The sequence below is a fragment of the Rhinatrema bivittatum genome, chromosome 2, assembly GCF_901001135.1.
Source record: "Rhinatrema bivittatum chromosome 2, aRhiBiv1.1, whole genome shotgun sequence".
In the NCBI taxonomy this organism is placed as follows: domain Eukaryota; kingdom Metazoa; phylum Chordata; class Amphibia; order Gymnophiona; family Rhinatrematidae; genus Rhinatrema; species Rhinatrema bivittatum.
Genome location: NC_042616.1, coordinates 422561689 through 422585429, shown reverse-complemented (window position 1 = coordinate 422585429; position 23741 = coordinate 422561689). Strand labels below are relative to the sequence as shown.

At 43.3% G+C, this 23741-nt stretch overlaps 1 protein-coding gene across 1 annotated transcript in view; it reads right to left on the bottom strand.

Annotated features, from left to right (window-relative positions):
* CSNK1E (casein kinase 1 epsilon) overlaps positions 1–17517 on the bottom strand; it is an 81964-nt gene extending 64447 nt beyond the window's left edge. The window contains exon 1 of the mRNA XM_029590230.1: positions 17380–17517. The gene's annotated coding sequence lies outside the window, so the exon portion shown is untranslated. The remainder of the gene's footprint in view (positions 1–17379) is intronic.
* Positions 17518–23741: the final 6224 nt, after the last annotated feature.

The following is a 23741-nucleotide window of genomic DNA, read 5'->3' as shown; positions in this document are numbered from 1 at the left end:
TATATTCAGACCTGTAAGCATGTCATTATCTTGTCCAATAGCTACAGGGCTCAGCTAATGCTTTGATAGGTTATATGAACGATCGGATTCCTATTCCCTGGCTTCAGATATTATAAAAGAGGTGGGTAAGCACAGTCTCAAGCACACGCACCCCTCCTCATGTTCAGGTGCAAACCCTACAGCGAGTATTTGAGAAACCAGATTTATTAGCACAGTCCTAAGAAACAAAGAGTAATTTGAGATGCAGACTAAAAAAAAAGGGCAGGGGGGGGATTGGGAGGTGAAAAAGGATGACAGTAAGCATCTTTTTCACAAAAGGATGTGATCTGAAACCAGGATTCCTGAACCAGCTGTCACACTATCCTGGAAATGTTGGGTCTCCAGATACAGCCACACACCCAAGTGGTTTCATTAAAAAAAAAAAAAAAGTTATGAAAGTGGGGTTCTTGCAGAGGGCTCTGAACACTTTCATCTACAAACCGAATGGTACTGGAATGCTGAAATAAGCAGGAAAGGAGAGTACAGTACACCCTGCAGGAAGCCATTTGGTGCAAACAGGCTCAAAAACAGGAAGTGACAAAACAGCTGAACAGCACGCAACAAAGAGAGAGAGAGATGGTTACACTTCACAAGCGTGCACCTCCTCCAAACCCAGCTGAACAGGACAGCACCCAATACCCAAGGGTGTCACCAGACACCAAACCTGCAGGGCTGGAAAGCGCCACTCCTGCTGCCTTCCAAGCACCAACTCCTACTGAGCAGCAACCAACAGCCAAAGCGAAGCTGTGTAAGGTGCTAGCCAAGGGCTGCACTGCTGCTCAGTTTGAGCTTGTGCTTACACATATATAAACTGGCTTCTCACTACTATGCCTGTAATAATGTTTTATAGCAACAAGAATTCTAATGGGCTTTAATTAAAAAAAAGAAAAAAAGGGGGCAAAAGAGCCTTAGAGCAGAGAAAAGCATCATAAACAAAGCAGTTAGGTTTGTGATTCTGCAGCAGCAGACCTTGCCATCAAATATGCTCATATTAATGTAAAATTTACATTAATGCCTGAGGGCAGAGGGAAATACAATTAAAGGAATCAAATTTAAAAAAAAAAAAGTTTCTTCTGAGGAAATCAAGTCTGACTTCAGGATTCTGAGGCAGATTCAACAATAAAAGCAGTAAACAGAGCATCAAAGATCACCTTAAGAGGCAAGAATCCTTGCATCTTCCATGAAAATGCCAGAGAACACCTATACCTAAGTGCTTGAAAGGAAGTAGTGGAAGGGAAATGGGATACACATATATATATATAAACAGTTTAACAGGTGTGAACATGAATGCTGAATTTTTAAACACCAAAAATGTGGCCCTTGCTGGGGTTTTACATTTCTACAGTACATTAAGCAGCATCTCCCACTTCTACCATAGAAGGAGCTATATTATATTATTCCAATGAGGTTTCGCATATATATCTTGGCCACCGAATCTACACACGGGTTGAGACAGAAAAGGACGAGCTGTGGAAAAAAAACCCCAAAACAGTTTCTAGTTTTCAAACCCACAGAAAGCTTTTGCAATTCCAACCTATGACCTGCCATCTATGTAGATTATGGGAGAGGATAATATTGTTTAAACTGCTTCAGTTACACATTACACTCATAAGAGCCATGCATAAGGAAGATTAACAGTCCAAACAGAGGGACAGGCGAGATTGGCCATTCTCAGAAAAAAAAAAAAAAAAAAAAAAAAACCAAAAACAGTCACAGCACTTAAATCACTCATTATATAGTGTGTTAAAATTTAATGAGGGGTTTTTACCAAAAGAGCGATAGCCTGCTCCTTAGGGGCTGCCACTATCCGAGATTGCTTGGATAAAACGTGCCTCTCAGATATTATGTTACTAGTGTGCTAGTTCTATAAGGCGGTTTTCCCCCTTTCGCATCCTTCTCTCATTTAAGTCAGTTTGGTCAAACTGACTGGCTGGAAGGAAAAAAAACCAAAAAACCAAACATTACAGTTTATAATTCCACACATAAAAAAAACAAACCTAATAACCGGAGAAATACAGCCATACAGGGCCCCAGTCCAACAGCGGGATGTGTGTTGCCATGCAGGAGACCCAGGGTCGATTCCTGGAGCTGGCTCCTATTCCTCAGGTTGACAAGGGGCTGAGGATGTTCCAGAGGGAGCGCAGTCTTTCTTTCTCTCTCTCTCTCGAACGGAGGGCTACTGCTGTATCGACTGGGCTACGGGAAGGAAATGAAACAGGGGGCCAAGCGCCACGCAGCAGCAGATGAAGGCTCATGGCATTGGAAACCTGCTTGGACAGGTACTGACTGGGCCAGAAGCTCAAACCGGGAGCAGGGGGAAGTTGTCGAGTGGGAAAAAACAAAATAAAAGATGCAGCAGTGTGATTTTTCAACAATCTGCTCGCCTGCCTCTGTGTGTTGCGCATATGAACAGCTGAGGCATCATGGATCCCTGCATCCTTTTAACTGCAATTGCACTGAATCTTGTGTGCTGGTTACTGAAAAAAAAACACAAACTGGCTGGAAAAAAAAAAAAAGGATTTTGCAAAGAAAAACTTTATTTTTTTTTTTTCAATGCATTCACCACTTCAAGGTGTTCAAGAACTTAACCCCCCACTTTTTTGGGGAGGACGGGTGGGGGGGGGGGGGGAAGAAAAAGCAAATGTGTGAAAAAAATAAGAGTAATTAAAAAAAAAAAAAAGCACATTCATCCATCAAATTTCAATCTACTAGTAAAGTGTTTGCATTTGTTACTCAAATTTGCTCCAGACTGGTACTGAATAAAGCACAGATTTTTTTTTTGGGCTAATCAAACAGCTGGCTGTGGGGACAGGCACCAGTGATCAGCTGGGAAGATAAAGAGTGGTCCTATTCCTATACAGAACACATTTCTTTTTTTTTTTAACCTTTTTTTTTTAATTTGCCACTACTGCTGTCAATGCTACCAGTGCCGCGCCCACCAACGCTGGTTGCCATGGTGACACGAGTTAGCTCAGGACCCCTCCCCTCCACCCTTCCCTCATAATGTTGCAATGACAGGACAAACTCCCCCCCCCCAGTTGTATACCCTAGAGAGGAAAGGCGAGATAGGGGGAGATATGACAGAGACATTTAATTATCTCAAAGGTTTCCATGCACAGGAGGTGAGCCTTTTACAATGGAAAGGAGGCTCCAGAATGAGGGGTCATGGGGAGTAATCTTAGGAAATATTTCTTTACAGAGAGAGGGAGGTGGTGCATGTGAGAAGTGGTGGAGATAAAAACAGTATCTGAATTCAAGAAAGCATGGGATCTCTAAGGAAGTGATAAGGAATATAATGCTAAATGAATTGGATGGATGGGCAGACTTCTGCCGCCATGTCTCTGCATATCTCGCACCTCGACAATAGGCCAGCCCAGTCCAACTGCTGGGGGAAGAAGGAAAACAGGGAAGTTCTTTAATGTTAGGATAAAACCACAAAAAAATAAAATAAAAATATACCTTAACAAGGGTTTGCACTCTTTCAAAGATCCTTGGAATTATACTTAAAGAAAGAGACAGACCATCTTTTTTTCAAATCCAAAAGAAAATCCCTTCCCTTCTGACATCCTGTTTCCCCAAATCCCCAGCAGTTCCTAAGGCTTCCTACCATTCAGCTGGAGCAAGGCAGCTTCCCAGAGCACAAATCATAAAACTCACACAGAACAAAGAAGAATGAACCCCACCGAGCGGAGCACTAACAGCCTCCCCACAACTTACATTTCCAGCTCTGTACTTTTAGTGGGTGCCTCCAGTTCACTTGCCTGATAGGAAAATGAAATGCTAATTACAGCAGGATCTTTCAAACACGTAAGGAGAATGAGAGAGCAGCTCGTCAAAAGAAAGAGTAAACATGTCGGCAGCAAATTCTGCATGAGATTTCTGGGTTGTTTTTTGTTTTTGTTTTTTTTAATTAAGCTCTCTTTAAAAAAAAAAAAAAAAACACAAAACAAAAAATACCCACCCCTAAGACTAATGACAGAATGTAAATTTCTTGGGACCTGGCTTTCGCCCCCGGGCATATATCCTGTCCAACTGCATTGCTTCCAGGTGAGGGAGCCTTAAACAGCAGAGCACCAAGCACAAGACAGCAATTCTACTGCACCTCCCCCCAGAAGAGAAACTCTACAAAGCCCCTAACATTTAGTTCTGGAAATATCTGCTGTGTGGGTGTGGCAGAGAACCCCAACCTGTCCTTCACATTGTCCTTCGCTTCTAGCACTGAATGGCCAATGATGCAGTTTATAAATTGAGGGGGGGAAGGGGCACAGAATAATTAAATAAATAAATGCACCCTATGGCCCCGATTCAAGTCTTCTGAGCCCTGCACATTTTCCCAGGGTAAGGCCTGAGAACTGGCCCTCGTCATTCTCTGATGGAACACAGGCTACCTCCGCAGGGTTTACATCTAAAAATTTCTCGCCTTTCCAAATCCGAGCTCAAGGCGAGTTACAAATCCAGGTGCGGGCGGTATTGCCCCTGCCCCAGAAGGCGCACAATCTAAATTGGTACCTGAGGCAGTGAGGGATAAAGTGAGACTTTCCCCAAAGTCACAAGGAGCAGCAGTGGGAGAAGTGAAATTTCAGGCCTGGCTTTCAACCCACTGCTCTTAAGCACTGGTTACTCGAGAGTACAGACGACTTCCATGCACCTGAACCCAGAAAAGAAGATTTATAATCTCCCTGTGATATCATGCTCTTCTCAAACACTATTCTGTCACATCTAATATGCTCCTCACACACCCTCTTAGTGACGTATCAAATGCACATGCATATACCCTGAAGAGAGACTGAAGGTCGAATTCCACATTAATCCCGGGGAAACTAACCTCACCCAGGAAGGTAGATTCACACCTGGATTAGTGGCTCCAAGAGTAACCAATACTGAATTCAATGGGTGTGCATGGAGTTTTGGAATCAATTCTAATATTAAGTGTGAACATAAAAACACAGAACTGGTGTTAGTCACACTGGGGCCTAGAGCAGAAACGAAGAAACAGGCCTGGCCACTATCAGGAATATCACACAGCTTTGCCAAGGGGAGACTCCTGTGATGCTGGTGCCCGAGGCAGCCACCCCTCCCCCAAAAGCAAGCCTTGATGAAATTATACAGCCAAATTTAATATTCTGGATGAGTTTGCCAGTGTGAACTGAACATAGAATAAAAGAGGATAGGATATATTCAAGCCAGAACTAACTACGTAATTAGAGTCAAAGAGTAAAAGGGTTTGTGAGTATACCACAGCAGCAAACACTCAAGAAATCACAGAACGTTCTAGGAAAAGGAGAAGACAAAAGTTATTTAGGCATTAAAGCACACCTTGAGGGTACTATCTAAAAGAATACAATACGTCCTCTCCAGCATTCACAGTCTCCCAATCTGCGACCTCATTCAATCCTTCAATACTGAATACCATTTTTTGCTGATGACATCCAACTCTACTTAAAAATGGGATCAGACCAAACCGCATCCATTGCCAATCTCAATGACTGTCTTATGGCAGTAACCCAATGGCTTAGCAACGCAAATTCAATTTAAATCCCATCAAATAAGAACTCCTCTGGCTCAGGTATCAAGGTTGGACCCTTCGATCCTTACTTTCCCTGGCAGATACCCCCTTACAACCTAAGGAGTCAGTAAGAAGCTTAGGGGTTCAATTTGATCAGAATCTCACAAAGGAAACATCTCTCTAAGGTGGTAAAACCTTCCCTTTATGCATCTTCACCAGATTCGCCAACTGTGCAACTACCTTGATAAACACAATCTTACTACTGTGATACACGCATTAAATCACCAGCCAAAATGGCTAGTGCTACTTTCTATTTAACGGCATCTCTCAATACAGTCTGAAGCGCCTCCAGCTTCTACAGAATACAGATGTTGAAATCTTGGTAGGGGCCAAAGCACACGACCACATAACACCAATACTACACCAGCTGCACTGGCTCCCAGTCAAAAGCAGGATACAATTCAACACCCTCTGCTTTGTCTACAAGTGCGTGAATAAACAAGCCCCCAAGTATCTCGCAATTTATAATCCTTGACAGTTCAGGTACAAGGGTTGGAAAGACTGATAGGCCAATGCAATAAAACGAGCGGTACAACAAGTGCTCGTACTGAGCGCCTGTTTTCCTAACGCGTGCACAGCCACCTCCCCTGGGCACTCGATGTTATATTTAAATGAGCTGGCGCATTAAAAGGGACGCACTAGGGAAAAATTTTGCATCCCTAGCACTCAAATGCATAGGGCACCCGGGATACACGGCTGTGCGCTTACATATTGCTAAGGGAGCTAAAGAAAGAATTAATGTAATGGATCCATTAAAAAACAAACAAAAAAAACGTTTCTGGATGTACATACTATATACACACACAAAATAGCAAGGGGTGAAATCGAGCTGGAGCGTGTACATTGTGCATCTAGAAATTATTTTTTTTTTTGTAATCGACCCATTTCATTAATCCTTTATTGTTAATCACCAAAACCTGTAGGTTTTTAGATGAACAAAATACCATTCTCCGTGGAGGAACCATAGAAAACAGTATTTTTTCATAAGCCCATGACTCACGAAATGACTGCGGGGCTGGCATTAACTTTGCCACCTTGAGAGGTGTTGTGTTGGGTGCCTGGGAACTTACTGCATCGGGGGAGGGTAACAGCCGATAGCCTTATCTGCATGGAATTTACACGGGATGAGCGCTATCAGCTACGCAGTTGTTTGGACGCGCTAATCCCCCTTATGGCATCGGGTGGTTTCGGTCTGGCGTGTCCAACGGCTCGTTAACTCATGCTCTGAGCTGGGCGTAATTTATTGCATCGGCCCCAGAGTGACACTGCCGAAGGGACCAAAGAAGCCATTCCTTAGCTTTTTTTTCCTGAAAGCGAGGCAAGACAGTTCCAGGTTTTTGGAGCATAAACAGCTGAAAGCACAAAATCTCGTAGAGGATAGTCTACTTGAAGCTTGGGGGGAGAAGAGCCATTTGGGAGGCTCGGAATTCTCTAATGAGCGTGGAGAGGAAAAGAAGTTATCACTCAATGCTATCCATTGGGGGATATGATAGAGGTGTTTAAAATCATGAGAGGTCTAGAACGGGTAGATGTGAATCGGTTATTTACTCTTTCAGATAATAGAAAGACTAGGGGGCACTCCATGAAGTTAGCAAGTAGCACATTTAAAACTAATCGGAGAAAGTTCTTTTTCACTCAATGCACAATTAAACTCTGGAATTTGTTGCCAGAGGATGTGGTTAGTGCAGTTAGTATAGCTCTGTTTAAAAAAGGATTGGATAAGTTCTTGGGAGGAGAAATCCATTACCTGCTATTAAGTTCACTTAGAGAATAGCCACTGCCATTAGCAACAGTAACATGGAATAGACTTAATTTTTGGGTACTTGCCAGGTTCTTATGGCCTGGATTGGCCACTGTTGGAAACAGGATGCTGGGCTTGATGGACCCTTGGTCTGACCCAGTATGGCATTTTCTTATGTTCTTATGTGTTCTTATTGTAAATTTGATTCAACTGCGACTATAAATGATCTTTGACCAATGTACTCTAACTCTTCATTAAAGCTTGTTTTGTAATCCACCTTAAGGCCACATATGTAAAAAGGCAGAATACAAACAAACAAATAAATAAAATGCCCTTCCCCTTGCATAAATATGTTAAAAGAAGCTCATGGGTGGACAGGAAGGTGTGTAAATAGCCAATTTAGGTTCACTTTCTGAAATGCCCCAAATGCTATTAAATGGATTCATGGGGCTGCAAGTAACAGCGCAAGCCAGAGACAGTGGGAGAAAGGCGCGAAAGTTGAAAAGGTGGCATGCCAGGACGAAGAGCAGCCTGCAGAGGCTGAGCACAAACATCTGGCACAGGACTGGCATCGGCTTTGTGCAAGAAATCGGAAGGTGGACAGGACAAGCCCGGCCTCAACCCCGAGGGGGTCCCAGCCTCCTGCTGCGGGTTTACTGTGTCCCCTTCCCCCACCCTGTGCAACAGCCAGACTGCTGAAATTGCAAACCCTGATGGCGGAAGCCCTCATTCACCCCTGCAGCGCTCCACAGCATTAAAAAGAGAGAGAGAGAGAGAGCACGTACAAAACAATACAACTAGGAACAGCACAAGAACCAGCTTATACACACGCAGTCACAAGACCCGAGTCAGCTGATCTGCATGTTGAGGTTGTATTTTAAACAAGATTTATGTGAGTGGGTGCACTAGTTGATGTTTTTACTGTTTATTCTGGGTCCTTTTTAATGCTGAGCTATGCAGGTTTTTTGTTTTATTTGTTTTTTAACCATGTAGTAGTGTGGCCTATCAGCTGGAGAGAGTTTTATTTGTGTCACAATGTGTGTCTTAGCTTATTTAATTTATTGTATTTGTATGTTTTTGATATTTAGTTTATTAACCGAGAGCAACATAGTAGCACAGTGAATTACAGCAAATAAAGACCAAAAAGGTTCATCTACTACCCAGCAAGCTTTTTTTTTTTTTTTTTAAGGGTCAGAGCAGCTGCCGCTCCATCCAGGCCACCCCCAAACAGCAATGTAAACTTTAGGTGTAATAGAAAAAAAAAAAAGTTACTCCTTTTCATCATTTCCATTCTCCATGCAACAGGGATCCTCTCTGTTTCTCCCAGGCCTTTTTGAATTCCATTACTGTTCTTGTCTTTCGCTATCTCTTCTAAGAGGGCATTCCATGAATTCACCATGCTTTCTTGAAGAAATATTTTCTGACAGTATTCCTGAGCCTTCCCCCTTGGAGTTCCATATCGTGACCCCTAGTTTTGGAGCTTTCCTTCCATTGGAAGAGATTTGACTTCTGTGCATCAATTCCTGTCAGGTATTTGAAGGTCTTTATCATATCTCTCCCATCTCTTCTCTCCTCCTGGGTATGTCCTTCAGTCTCATCTCATGGCTTTCCATACAGGCCCCACACCATTTTGGTCGCCTCTCTCTGGACCGCTTCTATTATGTACTTATCCTTTTTAGTTGAGGTCTCCAGAACTGAACACAGTATCCCAGGTGAGGCCTAACCAAGGATCTATACAGTGGCATTGTCACCTCCTTTTTCCTGCAGCCCAGCATCCAGTCTGGCCTTAGCCATCGTCTAGTCACACCTGCTTCACCCCCTTCAGATCAGACATTATCACTCCGAGGTCTCTCTCCCACTTCGTGCACATCAGTCTCCCGCCCCCTTACACATACAACTCTGTTACTCAAACACACTCTCTAACCAAATTATGGTCTATATACCATCGAATTCTGTAAATAGTTTCTCAGTTACACAGTTTATCTTGTTATTGTAAGTTACTGTACATTTTGTTCCTGTTCTATGTAAGGGCATTCCCAACTAGTTATAAGTTATATGTAAACCGATACGATGTGCAAACGGCTGTCGGTATATAAAATTCTCTAAATAAATAAACTCCTTCAGAGTGCCACGCCCCAAGTGTGTGACTCTGCCTTTTTGGCACTGAATCCCATCTGCCAAATCTTCGACCACTCCTTGAACTTTCCTAGATCACTTCTTATTCTTGCTACTCCTTCAGGCATGTCCACTCTGTTGCAGATTTTAGCGTTTTCTGCGAAAAGAGAAATTTTACCTTCTAATCCCCTCCACAATATCATTCACAAAGATATTGAAAAGAATGGGTCCCAGAACTGATCCACTCTTATTTCTTCAGAATAGATTCCATTTACCACTACTCGCGAATGTCTGTCAGTCAGCCAATTTGTAATCCACTTCTACCACCTTGGGACCCACTCCCAGGATTATTTAATTTATGAGCCTATTTGGGACTGCATCAAAAGCCTTACTGAAATCTAAGCAAACCACATCTAGCACTGTTTTAGTCACCCAATAAAAAAAAAAAAAAAAAAAAAGCACTCCGATTTGTTGACCGGACCTTCCTGTGGTAAAGCCATGTTGTCTCAGATCCTGTAACCCCCCCTGCTTTGCAGATAGTTCATTATCTCCTTTAGCAGTCTCTCCATTTAATTTTCTTCCCACCACTGAGGGAAGGCTAACTGGCCTGTAGTTTCCAGCCTCCTTCCTGCTACCACTTTTGAAAAGGGAGACCGCAACTGCCCTTAGAACATAAGAACATGCCATATAAGAACATGTGACCAAATTTAAAAAGAAACTAAACACACTACTGTTCAACCAAGTTTACTCAGAATAGATCCTCCCCTTCACACCATCTCTTACACCACTCCTTGGTGACCTCACTTTCCTTATATTAAGGAACTAACTATATTGTTAATTGTTACTTGTTCTTGTTTTAATCTATTCTTCCATGCTGCCCTTGGTTAACCCCCCTCCCAGTTCTCCTCCCTGTTGATATGTATTTCCAAGCCTTTTTGTTAGAATGTGAACCGGTATGATGGCCCCACTAATACCGGTATATAAAAGTTTCTAAATAAAATAAATAAATACTGGGTCAGACCAAGGGTCCATCAAGCCCAGCATCCTGTTTCCAACAGTGGCCAATCCAGGCCATAAGAACCTGGCAATTACCCAAACATTAAATAGATCCCAAGCTACTGATGCCAGTAATAGCAGTGGCTATTTTCTAAGTCAACTTGATTAATAATAGGTAATGGACTTCTCCTCCAAGAACTTATCCAAACCTTTTTTAAACCCAGCTACACTAACCACATCCCCTGGCAACAAATTCCATGACTTTTTACTTTTCCTAGAAGCCTCTCATGAGGAACTTTGTCAAATGCCTTCTGAAAATCCATATACACCACATCTACCGGTTCACCTTTAGCCACATGTTTATTAACCCCTTCAAAAAATGAAGCAGATTTGTGAGGCAAGACTTGCCTTGGGTAAAGCCCTGCTGACTTTGCCTCCAGTCCTGCGGCAGGACTCCCATCTCCATGGATCTATTGAACAGGTCCTTGAGCAGACCCACCAGCACTTCTCGGAGCTCCTTAAGTAGCCTGGGATGTATCTCATCTCGCTCCATGGCATTGTCCACATATTTCTCCACACTGTGGTTCCTTGTCTCATTTCAGTCCTTACCAGGCCACCTCTTGTCTTTCTTCTCTCTCTGATATATCTGAATATTTTGTCACCACGCTTTACCTCTTTGGCAAACTTTTTTCCGCTCAAGCTTTTCGCAATCCTGATTTCTTTCCTTGTTTCCTTCAGCTTCACCAGATATTCTTCCCTATGTTCCTCTTTTTGAGTTCCTCTGTACTTCTTGAAGGCTGCTCTTTTTTTCCTTTATTTTCTCAGCCACCAGCTTGGAGAACCATATCGGTTTCCTGTTTCTCTTACTTTTATTTCCTTTTTTTTTTGCATAAAAAGGTTTGTCGCCTGTGTTATAGCTCTTTTTAGCTTCGTCCACTGATGTTCCACCTCACCCATCTCCTCCCAGCCTAGCTCCTCTTCAAGGTATGCCGCCATTTCACCAAAGTCTGTGGTTTTTGAAATCCAGGACCTTGATCTTCGTGCGACTTCCCTCCCTCTTGCCTGACATTTATTTATTTATTTTTAATTTTTATATACCGAAGTTCTTGTGAGAACCACAAATCACTCCGGTTTACATAAAACGATGAACTGCCCAGAAGAGAAGGGGCTTTACATGGAACCATAGAACAGATGGAACAATATAACCGAATATCAATTTAACATAGTAATAAATAAATATATGAGTATAATATATACAATTTAACTATTTAACATAATTTAACTATTTATTATTATTTAACATAATTTAATTATTTAATTATTAATAATTATTAATAATTATATAACATAATTTAACTATTGACATAATCGAACCATACTGTCTGATGATCACTGGTGCCTAGGTGGCACCCACCCAGACATTTGAGAGTAGTGCTCCTCTCCTCATGGGGGTCCCATCACCATTTATCTTGAAGGGCCATCCACAATCTCTCTACTTCTCACATACTCTACAACAGGGATAACTCCAGTCCACATCCGGCAGATAAAATCCCCCCCCTTCCTTCCCACTTTTCAAATGTCTTCAGCCAGATCTCTATCCAGGTCTTCAATCTGATTCAGAGATCTGTAGACCACAGCAGTGTAAATGGAAACTTCATTTTTTTTTTTTTTAAGACAGCCCACAGTGCTTCTTCCTTACCCCTCACCCCTTGCATTTCAGTTGCTCGGGTATTGTTTTTGACATCTAGAGCCACCCTGCCCCCATTTCTGTCCTCTCTATCCTTTCTGAACAGGTCATAGCCCGATATGGCCGTTATTCCATTCACGAGACTCACTGAACCAGGTTTCCATAATAGCAACAATATCCAAGTCCAACTCTGCCATTAGGGCCTGCAGATCTGGGATTTTATTGCTCAAGACTACGAGCATCGGTGCTCGTGGGTTTTCAGCTTTTCTTACGCAGCTTGCTGGCTCTTCCTGGACACCTTTTCTGCCCTTTTGTTTAAAAGTAGGACTATTGAGCTGATTTTGTTAATTTGTTCTTTCACTTCCTGTATTTGTCAGGAACGACATTCCAACTTCTTTCTGCCACCCCCGTCCTTTAGTTTAAATGTCTAGTGCCATATGATCTGAATTTCTCATTTAGGATCTTTCTTCTTGCCATGGACAGATGTAGGCCATCTTTACACTATAGACTATCGCTGCTCCCTACCCAGCCCCAGCCCCCAATACATCCAAAACACTCTTCCTTACACCAGGTTTTTAGCCTCTCTTTCCCCTTTCTGTGGACAGGTAACCTGTCTGATGATTATCGCTGTATTTTATTAACATTAAATTTTATTGTCTTGAACACTGCTTTGAATGCCTTACTGAAAAACTGGGTGATAAGAGTGATAAATCAAATACAATTTTACAAAGGCCTGCAACTCAAATGGCTGTGCAATAGTCTAAATCTCTGCATATATAGGATATTTTGTACATGTGCGTAAGATTTTACAAGTGGCATGCATACCCATTAATTAACAAGCCTCAAGTGACCCCCCCCCCCCTTTGATACAGGAGATACCCCAGCCCAGGCTTTTGAGGGCCGCAAGCAGGGCCAGTTTTCCGAATTACCAAACTATGCAAATTAACCTGGGTCTCAGAGCAAGAAACTGCAAACCAATCTCAATGGCCAGGACCCCCCCATCCCTGCTAGTGAAAACAGCACGAAGCCGTTACACCTGCTGGCGCCTAGCTCCTGTCCAATCTCAGGGAGATCAGCATTATTTTATCGCAGTTCTACTGCGAGATGCAATGTGTTCTGGGATTATGCAACAACAACAAAAAAACAACACACACAACACAGGAGCTCTGGCTATATATTATTTCTATCAACAGATATTTCACATCCTCACACATTTTTCTATCAAGCAAATTTATCTTTAGGGCAGTAAAGTCCATAGTGACTCCTAGAACCACCCTCCCCACAAACATACACACAAACTGTGGTGCTCAATTGCTTGGGGTGTCCACATAAAGGCTATCTAACATGGCTACGAACAAGAAATATATTAATATATACTGTGGCATACACTCGGGTTAATTTACATAACTCGGTTACCTTGAAAAAAAAAAATTCAGCTCAACTGAAGGCTACAAAGACTGGGTGTTGGGAAGCAATGTTCTAGGAGACATGTTTATATTTCCAATACATTGTTAGATCAGCCGGGTCATCACGAATGGCAGAGCTCACCCACTAACCAGTGAAAACGTATATGGGTAGGTCACAACAAGAAATCACATGTTCCATCAATAACAGGGTAACCAGATAGCTCCTTGTCAAGGGAGGCAAGCTGATCCAGTCCTGGTCTTATCCCACTGCATGCAGGGAGATGCAGTTCCGATTTCCCAAAGGGGGAAAAAAAAAAAAATAGGACGTCTTCCTGCATGCAGTGGGGCAAACCCCCCCTTCTTGACGTACAGCTACAGTAAACCGTCACCATAAGCAGATCACGTGAGGATTGGCAGCTGGTTCTGAAGTCTGCGTTTCCCCCAATGGGGGTTCTTTTTGTTTTAAATGAATGTAAAATGTGCATGTTTATTTACAACACAGCAAATATTTACAGTATCAGCTGGACAGCTACAAATTTTAAACATGCTAACCCTGGCCTTTACAACATCACGAGCCGTGCTGGAGGGCTCATGGCCAAGTACACACAAGATCATGTTTTCAGAGGGGGTTATGTTTGTACAACGTAGTTACGCATTTAAGACCCATGAGTTATCCCGTCTCTGTAAACTTATGTCAAGATTAAAAAAAAAAAAAAAAAAGAGCTTCCAGAGCAGAAGCTGACCTGCTGCAGGCTGCACTGTGAAATCAACAACAAGACAGCTGCTCTGCTGCCACCGGTTTCTGCCCGACAGGGATGCAAATTACTTCTTGCATGTTGCATCCCAGTGGCAAGGCTCAATATTACAAAAAAAAAGGGTGACAAACTCCTTGTGAAAATCTTTCTGCAGGATCTAATTACAAGTGTGTTACACACACACATACACAAAGAAAATCTGTGATGTTTTCCCTAAGCATCAGAGGCAGGAGCTGGATGGGGATATATGAGAGTCTGCCCATTTAAGTGGGTTCAGTTTTACTTGGCAATTATTAAAATGCCCAGACAGCATTTAAATAAGCTCTTTACACCTCAATCATGGAGGTCACAGCATTCTGGGGTGCCGGCGTACACAGATGTGACCGTCCATCTGACCTCATTAGCAGTGTCACAAGGCCAAGGCTGAAGACAGCAGCTGTCACAAAAGCTGGCGGCAACGTCACATCAGTATTCAGTCAATCCTGTTCCAGTTAAACTTGGGAGAACCAGGAGCAGCCGCAACTTAGGGATTTCAGCATAAAAATTATATAAAATGTGCTGTCCTGGAAATTCATTTAAACTGAGCATCTATTTGAAATTTTAGATTTATGAATAAGAGACTAATTTCCAATTGTCTTTTTTTTGGAGCTTTGGAACACCTGCAATTTCTTTAGCTGGCAATAAAAAAATAATAAAGTAACAGAATGAAATCTAGACGGTAATGTATTTACAACATTTAAATGCACATACATGTCTCATATGTGGCCCAAGATAGTTGGTGTGCAGATTAGATATCATCCTGTTCATTTCCATTTATCTAAGTAAACCTAAGGCATTGCAAAGCTTGAGATATCATGATAGGTGCTGATCCAAACAGCACCTTAGGGAGCGGATATTTATTTATTTTTAATTTTTACCTGTGAAAAATTAGCTGGTTGAAGTTCTCCAAGGATTTGCCTTCCTCTGGAGTCACCATAACTAAGCACCCAATGTTAGCCTTTCTGAGAAAAATTGATTCACTTTTCTCCTTCAAACACTAGAATACAGTTAGCGCCTAATCATAACTATGAACATTTTATTTACATATCTAAACACCAACGTTTTGATTCCAAATCATTGGTATTAGATACATTTTTCATAAAGGAGTTCTTGGCATGCACTCTTATCCAACTAGAGGTTCCTAGAAAGATCCAGAGCTGCTATACCTGTATACACCAGGGCCAAGCGCCTGCTTGCCTCAAAATTCAGTACTGCAATCATTACAAAAGTTATAAACGTTACAATATCTTCTTTCCGCCACATGATGACCTGCAGCACCTTCCAACATATTACTTGTGAATAATGTATTGAAAAAGAAAACAAGCAGTCTTTTATCTACCTGGACAGCCATGCTGTAACACAATATTTCTTCATTTACAGACAGGTGTGTGTAATTCTGGCCCAGAGCCTAGGTCAGGCCACCCCACACACTCCTGGAAGATGCAGGAGACCAAAATAAAGCCACCAAATCACAGGATGTGGCAGGAAAGGGAGAGTATTTCTACTGCTTCAAGTAGGGGGTGGGTGGGGAAGTCATGCTAGCTAAGACTTCACAACCAACCTCTAGGCCATCAGTCTGCGCACACTTACCAGTCAAACCAGTATTCCCACACCCCAAGTAATCCTGAGCCCCCAGCAGACACGGGTTGCAAACCAAACATTATCAGAGTCAACAAGAAGATAACAAGAGGCGAACAGATCCCTCCTTCTAAATCCTTGAGCACCAAATCCAGCCAGCCCAGCTTACACAGGCACTGCACCTTTTTCATAAACACTGGGCCATGAGATATAGATATAGATATATATATATATAATGTACTGTCCTGGAAGCTCATTTAAACACACACAACTTGTACTTCAACCAGAAAGCATCTTCTAAAAGGAAGAAAGAGAAGCAAGCGCCCCTAACCCATCCCATTCCTAATACGATGCAAACGAGAATCCTTGTCTCTCTCATTGATTATAAAAATAAACCTGATTTGTTTCTGGTCGAAATATTTTTTGTAATTACCTGCTTCCCCTTTTCAGCTTCTAACAAGACCCCTCAAAACATACATTAGGCTGACACAATGCCGTCAGAAATAGGAAGTAAACACACAAAAAAAAGGACCTAGTATATACAACTTATCCCAAAAGCAGCCTGGCTGCAGTTTGTTTCCTTAAAAGAACAGTACAGATGCAGAAACCAATATGTATGTATATCTCAAGAGACAGCAAAAAAAACAAAAAACGAGTCAATTTCACTATTGTGATCATTATGTAAGAATGAAAAAAACAAGCCATTGCTTTCTTATCCCAACTACCTCTTATAGTTTCTGCTTATGGTCAAACGCGGTATTTAGATTCGCTTTTAATCCTGATGTTTTCTGGCAGGTAGGCAAAAAAAAAAAAAAAAGCTAAAAAAAAACAGGGAACGAACTCCCCCCCTTTCCAATGAGAACAAAAGGGAGAGAGATATTAATCAATTCAACAGCTGACTTACACTCAGCCTCCCTGCCTGGCTCCCACCGTACACAAAATCTCATTTATATAATAACAGAACCAAACACGTCGGAACTCATGCCACCCTCCAAATGACTTAAGAAGGGGTGTTGAGGGGGGGGGGGTATTTTATCTTCAGCACTAATGGAAATACAGGGTGGGGGTTCCGTTAAAAAGATAACACTTAAACAGCTTCCTTAAACCAAGGCTGGGCATCAACCCTTCGATTCCGAGCAATGGGAAAGTAATGCCCCCGGCCAAGCAGCGGATCGCCCCCCCCCCCATTAAGAGAAAACGGAAAGGGGGCTGCCGGGGAGCCCTGTCACTCTCCGGCCTCGGCTCTCCTCCCCTCCCCCCACATACAAAAAAAACAAAAAACAAAGAGGAAACAGCCCTCTTTCCCCTTAGATTTCAACCCCCAAAAGAGGCCGGACCCCCGCAATATGGGGCTGGGAGGGTAGAGGGGAGATCGCTGCTTCTGCTCCGGGGGGTGGCAGGGGGCAGGAGCCCCCGGGAGGGCAGGATGACGAGGGATTGGGGAGAGCGGGTCCTACCTCCGAGCGCCGCTGCTGAGCTTCCTCTCTGTCTGTCAGCCGCTGCTGCCTCTCCTTCCCCCTCCAGCCAGTCACTGCGTGTGAGTGTGTGTGTGTGCGCGCGTGTGTGTTACTCTCTCTCCGCTTCGCATCCACTCTGCGCTCTCCCATTGAATCGGAGCCCAGCCCGCTGATGTCACCTTCTTAGCAAAGCACCCTCAGACGTCTTTAAAGCAACACCTCCCTGTTGCCGGGGACATCTTTTCTGACTCACCTTTCGGGCAGGGAGGGAGAAGAAGGTGCTTGCAAAAAAAAAAAAATTGCATTCATTCCTGGAAGCAGCTGCCGTGTATTTTGAACAGAGCTGCACTGGTTACAGCCAGTTCCACTGGGTACAAAGAGAAGGGATTCTGTGGAAAACTAGGTCTACTTTTCAAAACAGGTTTCAGAATTGTATTCTTCTAGTAATTCTTATAAAGTAACTTCATTATTTTCAGGATTTATTTTTTTAACCTTGTGGTGCCCTGCTTACATTCTTTTAATAGATGTGATAGGGGTGTCCTTTTTTCTTTCTTTCAAAGAGTTGCAGGATTCAGATAAGCCTGCATCAAAAGCACTTTCGGTGGGCCATTTTCAAAGGGGTTTATACATAGAAATCAGCTTTTGAAAATTATCTGGGGGGTTGTGCGGGGAAAAGTACAGGTTTAACTCAGTTACGAGTGTATTTTTTCCCACAGTTGCGGTAAATATTCCAGAGGACGCAGTTGGGGAAAGCATTTATAAACGTACGCACAGGAAGTAGGCATAACTTCCTGTGCGTACATATTGGAGACAGCCAGGAAATTTCAAAATGGATCAATGGCATTTGAAAATTCTGTAACCCACAATTCTTTACACATACAGAAAGGAAAAAAAAACAAACCAGCATCTTTCAGGTAAACTAAGGCCTAGATTCATCATTTTGCTATCAGTATAGCAAAAATAGGGCCTGCGATTTAAAAAGGGCTGTGGTGAGGATAATTTTCCTGGTGCCGCATAGGTATTTTACCACAACATGTGTTAAATTTATTGAGAGAGCCTCTGTAGATACTCACATAAAAAGTTAACTATGCCACTGTAAGAGGGGGCACTAGTAACTCGGGGTGAGTTGGGTTGTGGGGGGGGGGCAGTTTTACATGAATAGTCATACGTACGAACAGCACATTTACCATCGGTGAAGATTTAATGTGAACAAATCTACTCTTCTTTCACCTTTCATCACTCCAAATCACATTAAATCATCACCGATGGTAAACGTGCTGTTCGTACGTATGACTGTGCATTTAAAACTGTCCCCCACAAACCTCACCCCAAGTTACTAGTGCCCCCTCTTACAGTGGAATATAAAGTTCAGATATAAGTGCGCCTCCACAGAGCTCGCTCTCTCTCTCTCTCCTCCCCTCCTCCACCGCAATTCACGATAAAAACATTTTTGGCCGGTAACGCACAGCTAATGCAGGCACAACGCACAGGAAAAAGGTGGAGTTATTTCCAGCATCAAAACCTTCGTTACCCTATCACACGCCACTCTGACTCTCATTTCCATTTACTCCGTCCAAACTCCTTCCACCTGAAAACAAATGAAAAATTTGCATACGCAATTTGCGATGCGGTATTTATCGCATGTGTTAGGGCCCTAAGGTCCGCAATAACGCCCTAACGCGATTTGATAAATGACCCTCTAAAGGAGAAGACTGCAGGGAAGAAAATGCAAATTTAAAAAAGATTATTCCCTCTCCTTATCTTTCTCTCAGGAGCTTTACCCTCTGGTTAAAACTCAGAATCAGCTGGCAGGTCTTGCACCGTTCCTATGCCCTCACTCCTGCTCTGTATTTGGTTAGCCCAGAGCTGGTCTTTGGAAATCATTCTGCCATGTCCCCTCACGGCAAACTGATAATTGTGGGGTAAACATTCTACCCTAGGACCATCATCCACATACAGCTTATGATACTTTCCTGTTATTATGACCAACAACTCCATCCCCAGCTATCAATTGCACAACAAGTGCCACGACAACGTCCGGTGGATGGACTAGAGCAGGCCAGGTAGCCCTTCCCATCCTTGATAATAATGCCATAGTATCAACCATCAAGTCCTGCCCTACGGAGCTGTGAGGCTTGCTATTACAAGAACACAAGTGGTGCCACGTTGGGTCAAACCAAAAATCCATCTCGCCCAGCATCCTGTCTCATCCACTGGCCAGTCTGGATCTCTAGGAAATATCTAGCAGATGCCAAAGAATAAGTCCATTTCTTGTTTCCCACTCCCAGGGAAAAGTGGTGGCTTTCCCCAAGTCTACCTGGCTACTAAATGTTTGTGGCCTTTTCTTCTAGGAACTTGTCCAAACCCCTTTATGAACCCAGCTGTGCCAGATGCCTTGATCACATCCCCCCAGAAACATATTCCACACTTTAATTGTGTGTTGACTGAAAAAAATACTTTCTCCAGTTTGTCTTTAGCTCAGTGTGTGTGGCATCAGTCAAAAAGGCAATTAGGATGTTGGAATTATTTGGAAAGGAATAGAGAACAAAACTGAGGATATCATTATGCCTTTGTATAGATCCAGGATGAGACCGTACCTTGACTACTGAGTGCAATTCTGGTAGCCCCATGTCAAAAAAGACATAGCAGATATAGAAAAGGTACAGAGAAGGGCGACAAAAATAATAAAGGGGATAGAAAAGCTCCTTTATGGAGAGAGACTAAGCAGATTAGGGCTCTTTAGCTTTGAAAAGAGACAACTGAGAGGGGATATGATTGAGATTTATAAAATCATGAGTGAGGTGGAAGGGAACAGTTATTTACCCTTTCAAACAACACTAGGACTAGGGGACACTCCATGAAACTAGCAATCGACAGATTTAAAATAAATTGTAAGAAATATTTTTTTCACTCAGAGCACAATCAAGCAATGGAATCTGTTGCCAGAGGACGTGGCCACAGCAACTAACATAGGAGGGTTCAAAAGAGGAATAGACAAGTTCCTGAAGGAAAAGTCCATAAACAGTTATTAGCCAGGTAGACTTGGGAAAGCCAGCGCTTAACCCTGAGAGTGAGATGAAGACATAGATCAACTATGGGGATCTGCCGTGTATTTGTGACGGACTGGCCACTATCGGAGACAGTATGCTGGGCCCAATGGACCTTGGTCTGACTCAATGTGATGAGCGGTGTGGAAGTAAGCCCTTAGTGCTGTGGCATAACTGACGCAGCCTCTTAGGCACACCTACTAGGCCCATACCGACAGCTGACGAACACGCTTTTAAGCGAGACAGACTGGAGCTTCACCTATACCAGCTGTCTCCCCTGCAAGTTCTGATGGCCGGCAGGGCTTAGGCAGGTCTCTAGGGTGGTAGCAGATGCAAGAGTTCAAGGGCATGCCGGGGTCCAGACAGGCAGAAGGCTGAAGATATCAGGCACAGGCCAAAGGCCGAAGCAGACAAAAAGCAATATAGTCAGATCCAAGGCAAGAGGTCAAGTCCAGGGGGCAGGCAAGCATGGTCAAATCTAAAGCAAAAGGTCAGAGCCAGGAGATCAGGCCATAGGTGTACTAAGACACATGACAAGTCACTGAGTGAGACAGCTGGGCAGGGAAGAGCTGGACAAAGCGAGGCTGGATGAAGAAGTCAGGACAAGGCAAGGCAGAAGCAAACAGGAACCAAGAATGCAGGAGCAACTCACATTGCAGGAAACCTATTGCTGAGGCAGGGATCCAGAGGGCTGGCCAGTTTAAATATGCAGAAAGTCCTGACGTTATCAGGCTGCGCCGAGGGCTATTTCCCACCACGAAACCCTTAACAGAGATGCAGGTGCACATGCGCGCGCCCTAGGATGCAGCACAGTGCAGAGGCTGGGGTGATGGGATTGGGGCTGGTCGGCAGCATGCAGCCGCAAAGACAGGCCTTGCTGTGTCAGTGGCTGATGGAAGTGAGTGTGCCAGCTCGCAGGATTGTACCACAAGCCGGCAATCCTAACAGGCAGCATGGCACTTCTTATGTTCCTAGTTTCATGGAGTGTCCTCTAGTCCTTGTACTATCTGAAAACGTAAATAACAGCTCCTGTTTATCAGTTGCATCTCACTCATGATTTTATAAACCTCTATCATATCCCCTCTTGGTTGTCTCTTCTCCAAGCTGAAGAGCCCTAATCTGTTTAGCCTATCTCCATACGTGAGCTGTTCCATCCCCTTTACCATTTTTATTGCCCTTCTCTGTGCCTTTTCTAGTTCCGCTCTATCTTTTCGTAGATGGGGCAACCAGAACTGAACACTGTTCTCAAGATGTGGTGGCACCAAGTATCTATACAGAGGCATTATGATATTCCCAGTTTTATTCTCAATTCCTTTCCTAATAATCCCTAACATTCTATTTGGTTAACCACCACCATAAACTGAGCTGAGGATTTCAGTGTATTTTCCACAAGGACTCCAAGATCCTTTTCCTGGGTGTGGTGATTCCTAATGTGTCTACCTCTAATTAGGATTATTTTTCCCAGTCAGTGTGACTTTGTACTTGTCCATATTAAGTTTCATCTGCCATCTAAATGCTTGGCTCTCGAATCTGGCAAGGTTCTTCTGCAGTTCATCACAGTCTGCTTGTGTTTAACTACTTGAATATTTTTGTGTCATCTGCACATCTGATCACCTCACTTATTCCTCCCTTTTCCAGATCATTAATGAATAAGTTAAAAGTACAGATCCCTGAGACACTCCACTATTTACCTCTTTTTATTGGACAAACTGACTTTAGTGCTAAACTTTATTTCCTCTCTTTTAATCAGTTACCTAAACACAGCAAGACATCGCTGTTATGGTTGTGAGGTGTTTGGTGGATTCTTTGGTGCTGCAGTGATGGCCACTCCCATGGGGAGGAGCCCCACGGGGAACTGCAGTACCAGGCTAGACTCAGATGCACAAACACAGAGATAGTTTTTATTGTACAGCTTGTAGAGTTCACCAGAGGTGGCAGTAGTGAGCAGATTCCTGCAGCAGCAGTCTTGGGTCCTCGGCTGTGGAGACCTGTCCCACAATGATGGTATAGGGAGCTCTGATGCAGATTTTCAATAAGAAGCTGTAGGTGAGACATAGGTGAGACAGACTGGTAGATGTTAGATTACTCACACTCTTTGTAGCTGTAATAGTGGAGTTCCCAGCAGGTAGAAGTATTGGTAGCAGGCACCAAGGTAGACAGCTCAGGCCCTTGAGGAGCGAGTACCTGGATACTGGATAGGCACCTGGAAAGAAGCATAGGCCCCCGAGGAGCAGTACCCAAGTTAGTAGAACCCCAGCGGGTAAGGAGAGCTTCCAGCAGCAAGAAGCGGCAGAGCAGCTTAGACCGGACAAATCCAATCCTTGCTAACTCAAAGTCAGTCAGCAAATGGGCAGCCTAAATACCCGGATGTTGTGACATCACTCAAGGGGGATGCCCCCGAAATTCACGCCAGTGTCGGAATAAAGACGTTGGTAGCGTGCGCACCCTAGGAGTCCCTCAGGTGAATCATGGCGGAATGCCTTGCCATAGCCGTTCCAGGGACGCCGGAGAGTGCGGCAAGCAGATGCGGCGGTCGCCAGTTTCCCGAGGCTGGTGGAGAAAGCAAATATTGAGGTGAGGCATGTGGGACAAAGCCGTCTGAGTCCAACGGACGCAACACTCGCCTCCTACTGCATGACTTTTTAATTTCCTGATGAGACTCTTATGAGGGACCTAGTATACTTCTAGTTGCAGAAGGCGAATGAAAATGTCAACTAACTCACCTTTCTCCACATGCCTACTCACACATTCAAAGAATTCTAATTAAAACACAATTACAAAATTAATCACATGAACATAGTGATATGCCCCCAGCATTTTACAAAATACGCAACCTACCAAATGATTCCAAATATATTTTCAAAATATACATTTCATTTTTAATATAGCAAAATCTCACATGAAAACAAAACAAACAAACATTTCTGAATGCTTTTAAACTTCTTTTGACAAGGTTTCTGTGTAGGGTAGGAAAGGGGAGTTGGGGAGAAACTGGGGGAAAATTGAATATTGTACATTGTTTTCTTTGAACTTATGACCCTGTTTGCCATAAAACGTTTATTATAAAAAAAAAGGTCTTTTGACAAACCACAAGCCCTTGATTCCTTGGATTAAGTGTATGAATTTAGATAAAGTTCCTTTAAGATGCCAGACACTCTTGTTAGGGTTCATAAGGTTTAAGGTACTGGCAGAATATGTGCCAGGGAAATACCTAATTGCTGTGGATGCCCTATCCAGACAGGTACTGTCAGAGAAGGAGCTCGACACTGAAGATGATGTGGAAGCAGACATCAAGGGCAGTGGAAGCTGTTATAT